The sequence below is a fragment of the Euphorbia lathyris genome, chromosome 5 (assembly GCF_963576675.1).
Source record: "Euphorbia lathyris chromosome 5, ddEupLath1.1, whole genome shotgun sequence".
Classification (NCBI taxonomy): Eukaryota; Viridiplantae; Streptophyta; class Magnoliopsida; order Malpighiales; family Euphorbiaceae; genus Euphorbia; species Euphorbia lathyris.
The window spans coordinates 2,987,050-2,992,442 of NC_088914.1; the positions used below are offsets into that span (position 1 = coordinate 2,987,050).

The 5,393-nt window shown below is 31.6% G+C and overlaps 1 pseudogene; it reads right to left on the reverse strand.

Moving 5' to 3' along the window:
* Positions 1-1,944: 1,944 nt before the first annotated feature.
* On the reverse strand, positions 1,945-5,192 carry LOC136229648 (ornithine decarboxylase-like; annotated as a pseudogene).
* Between the last annotated feature and the right edge of the window lie 201 nt (positions 5,193-5,393).

Below are 5,393 nucleotides of genomic sequence, written 5' to 3' on the forward strand. Positions count from 1 at the left end.
TTTGAGGTTTATTAAAGGCCAAATTCGCAATGTCAATCTAAAAGTCATTGATTTGTAAATGGAAAAAAACCTCCTCATCTGTTTTTAACAAAAATAAAAATAAAAAACTACAGACACCAATCTGCAAATTAGCGTAACCACGTGATTTTTTTTTAAATTAACCCTTAACATTAATAGGCGGGCCGGGTTGGTCTGGACCGTGCTATTTTTATCAATCTCAAGTCCGCCGGTGCCAGCCTGGCTGGGATGTCCGCGGATCAAATACACCCGTCCCAACCTTTCCATAAAAAAAAACTCAAGCCCGCCTAAAAAATAGACGGACTTTAACAGGTCTACACAGGCTTGGACCTAAAGTCAATTTTCCTTATCCAGTCCCGGCTCAAAGGACACAGGCAGGGGGCGAATCCAGGATTTCTCCCCCATGGGAGCAAACAATACAACTAAAATAATTTTTATCCAAAAAATAATAATTAATAAGAACCAGAGATCAAAGCTCAAGTTTAAGTAAAATAGTAGCAGAAATATAAAATCAAAATTTAAGTAGGAGCAAAAAAAACTAAAGCAGAGAGGCAAAGATCGGAGATGGAGTGCCGGACCAACGATCAACGATCCGACTACGGAGGGATTGGCTGCCAATTTTGATTTAATCTTAGTTAGGATTAAGGATTTCAAATTAAGCTTAAGAAGAAAGAGGAATTGAGGAAAAAGTAAAGAGATTAAAGAGAGTAAGAGAGACTCATGATTTGTTTTAGGACTATTTAGTTTTACATTTAAATATTTACTTTTTATTTTTTATTTTTATTGTAAACAAAACGACGCAGTTCTAATTAAATAAAACGATGTCGTTTTGTTTTAAAACAGAATTTAAAAAAAATAAAAAGAAAATATACTCCAAGGGCTGGTCGCTTGCTCTTTATCGCACTAGGTCATTCCTCGAAATTTAAAACCATTCTTCATCCTCAATTATAGAACCAGTAAATCCTAAACCTCCATTAATAAATATGGGCAAAGCTCTAAAACTTCAAAATTAATACCTGAGTTTTTCTAAAAATACAAATGTCAGTAGAGGTAACTGCCCCTAGTGCCCCCATACTGGATTCGCCCCTGAACACTGGTCTGAGCGGATACCAGACACGTGGACAAGTCTAATAAGATATAGCTAGCTAGCTTTGTTGCATGTTAAATCAATATTTTAATAATTATTATTTTGCAAATCAAGTGAAGATTTTTAATTAGTATTTTTATAAGCATAAATAACGTGTACTTGTTAGTTTATCTAATTAGTATTTTTTATAAGCAACAAATCTTATAAACAAACATGATTAAATCTTAATTTTTTGGATTTGTGATTTTGAGCTATTTATCAATTATTATAACATATTAAGTATTCTAGAAACATTACTTTGTAAATATCAAACTAACTCAAAGATGTTACGAATTTTATTTGGGATAAAGTACAAAAATACCTCTAACGTTTACAATCAGGATCAATTTAACTTTTAAAGTTTAAAATTGTACAATTTTATCCTAACGTTGACACTCAAGAGCAATTCTACACCTAACGTTGGCAATTAGTCAATTTCAGACATTATATTTTATGTAATTTAATAATAGAATTGGAGATTAATATTTATAAATTTAGCGAAATATTCGAAATTTTTTTGTCCAATTTGTACAAAAGACAGTATATTTTTTAATTTTTAAAAAAAATCACGTCTAATCATATGTTACTACGAGTGTAGAATGACACACATGTGAATCGTAGATGGTAAGATTCATTACCGAGAAGGCAGTTTGACGATTATTTCTCATCAACTTGTCAATGTTAGGGGTAAATTGCTCTTACTTGTCAATGTTAGGGGTAAAATTGCACCATTTTAGATGTTATGGGTAAAATTGCTCTTTATTGTAACATTAGAGGTATTTTTGCATCTAACCCTTTTATTATTGCATCTTAACATAAATCTTGTCGTCCATCCAGTACTGAATTTGGTCTCCTCTCACCCATTTCCCTATCACATTCGTCGCCATTGTGAACGTCGTCTCGACGAAAAATCTTCCTGGCTCAGCAATCACTTTTAGCAACAGTATATCATGGAAGAATTCCTCAATAGATTCGTTTACAGTTTTCACTATCCCGTCAAACAATTGGTTCGCCTTGAATCCTCCACCAATGTTGAGAATATGCATTGCCGGCATTTCCAGCTGAGTTGCAGCATCAAATGCGAGTCTTGCTGTGATAATGGCTCTACGGTAAATATCTACTTTCGTCGCTTGAACCCGCGTGGAAGGAAACACCGACGACTTTCATACCAAGCCGATGAGCATGTTTTAGCAATAGAATCATTTCATCGGTAGAAGCATCGTATTTGGTTCCAAGGGAACGCGGGGAAGTGGTGTCCTTCGGGATTAATCCGGAGTAACAGTTCTGATTTCAGGTGCCATTTCTTTGTCTTATCAATCTCTTCTTTTGAATCGAAGACCGTTAGGTTCACTCGAGTTCTAGTTGCGTACTTGATATGGGAGATCTGTTGTAGAGTTGTCAATTTCTAATACGACAATATAAATTACAGAGAAACTGTTTGCCACAATTATCATTATTTATATCATATTTAAATTGGATAAAATTACACTTATATCTCCTCAACTTATTCTTTACTTTCTTTAGTACCCTTTACTTAAAAGTCCATACACTTTGCTATTTACTATCATAAAGTCTCTATACAAATAAGCGTTAATTCCAAAAAAATATATAAAAAAAAAATTATCGTGGTTACACTGATTTATAGATGAAGGACTGTGCTATTTTTAATGTCAAAATGGGGAATATGCTTATCGCAATTTGCAAAATCAAGAGTTTTTTGGTTGACAATGCTAATTTGGCCATTAACGATCTCAAAATAAATAAAAAAAATCAAAAATTAAAGTTGTTTAGTATCACATTTACTATCAAACTACATTTTTTTTATTTTTCAAAATCATTATTTTTTGAGTTTTCTCTCTCTAAACATTAACTTTCTGAAACAACACATAAATGACCTCAAAACTAAAAAGTTGAAGAACTAAAATTGCTTAGAATATCATCAAATTCTTGAAATTTTTTATTTTAAGGTCATTAATGGTAAAATTGATATTGCCAACTCATAAGTCCTACATTTTTCAAATGACGACAAGCACAATCTCTGTTTTGACAACAAAAAACGTAATCTTTCATTTGAAAATTAGTATGACTACATTAATTTTTGGATAAATTTTAAATAAAACTCATGTGGTTTCACTGATTTTCAGATAAAGGACTGTGGTTTACTCTTTGTCAAAACGAGAATTGAGGTTTTCAACTTTAGCAAAATAAGGACTTTTTCGATTGATACTATTAAAATCACCATTGACGACTTCAAAAATGACATATTTTAAGAACTACTAACATTCTAAGCAACTTTAATTCTTCAACTTTTTTATTTTAAGATTATTTAGATGATGTTTGGTAAAGAGAGAGAAAATTAATGTTTAGAGAGAGAAAGTTCCAAAAAATATGATTTTCGAAAATCAAAAATGTAGTTCTATAAAAAAAATACGACATTGAACAACTTTAATTCTTTAAAAAATTTATTTTCAGGACGTTAAAAATGGTTTTAATAGCATTAATCCAAATGCGAAACCTCAATCCTTGTTTTGAGGAAAAGTAAATCACAGTCTTTTATCTGAAAATTAGTGAAATCACATGGGTTTTATTTAAAATTTACCCTTAATTTTTTTTTTTAGAATTAACCTTAAAAGTAACCTCAAATTGAAAAAATCTAAGAATTAAATTTATTTGGAACCATATTTCTCATGTATCCACTATTTTTTATTATTCAAATCACCGTAGCTTTTGTCCTTTTTAACAACAATTTTCTCTTTCCAACCAAACACCACATAAACGAGATCAAAACTAAAAACATTGAAAAATTAAAGTTTCTTTAAAAATCGTTCCATTAACTTTACAATGAAGAGTTATCTACTATTGGAGTCATCAAAACTCAAGAGACTTTTATGTCCGGTTTTAAAGATTAAAAGCTATAAAGAAAATAAGATCAAAGTTGAGAAAGAGAGTCAACCATCTGTTTGATGGGATTGGCATAAACAATCATGTCGAGGGCAACACCGAGAGCGAGAACGGTTGCAATTTCAGCCTCGCTAGCGCAGTTGAAGCTTGCTCCGAGTTTCGCCAGAGCAAGTAGCACGGGGTTGCATCTCACAGCATAAAATAGGGTCACATTGGGTAGGGATTGGTTCCATTTTTCTATGAGTTTGAGAACCGCTGCTAAATCAAGAATGTAGAAAGGTTCAGGCTGTTCTTGATCATCAGAAATATATCTAACATATAGTCATTGAACTTCAATTAATGTTTAAAAATGACGGTTGATAACAAAAAGTATAACCAAGGTTATCAAACCCGGACCGGCCCGATCGGTTCAATCGGGTTGAACTGGACCCGGTAGGTATTCCGGTCCGAAAGTGGCCATTTTATTACATCTTAGAAAACCGCTAAAAACCGGTGACCTGGCCGGTTGAACCAGCGACCCGAAAACCCGGTCACGGTTTTTATGGTCCAAACGGTTCAATGTTTGTACTGTAACTTTTAAAAAAATAAATAAAAAATTTAACTTTCAATTAAAATTAACTAATCCAATTAAGAAAAAATTAACTTGAATTTCATTTAAAAAAATAATTTTCGAATCAGTATTAACGTAGTACTGGAATATTTGTTAATGGTTTGATATTCATGCTTTCATTTGATTATCAATAAGTCTCTGTTGATGATTGATTTTTGTATGTTCACAAAGAATAAACAATTAAATTAAATCATGCTTGATGGATATGTAGTAAAAAAATATTAATAATATATGTACTAAAATGAAGTTATATTACTGTTTAATTTCATATTATATATCATAATATAAAATTTATAATCAATCAAGTTAAGTTTTTGTTTCATTCAGAATATGCAAGTTATAATTGGTCATGATAATTAAGTTATATATTCGGATATAAAATTCAAATTAACATTTTTATTATGTTTGAAGGTGTAAATAAAATTAAAATTATTATTTTTTAGTATTATTTGAACCTCGGTTCAACCCTAGTTAAACCTTAAACCCTTCACCCTTTAGCTCTTACGGTTCTTTGATCGTTCCGGTTTTGATAACCATGAGTATAACCATAAAGTTATTTTTGAAAGTTAACTTTAAGTATTAATATTCGTATATAGTTGGACCATGCGGTGCTATTTTTATCAATTACACATCCGTCTAAAAAAATATAGACGGATTTTAACGCGCCTCAGCGGACCTGGACCTAGATCAAGTTTTTTCCTTTTTTCCCAAGTCCAGCTCAAGCGACACATGCCTAGC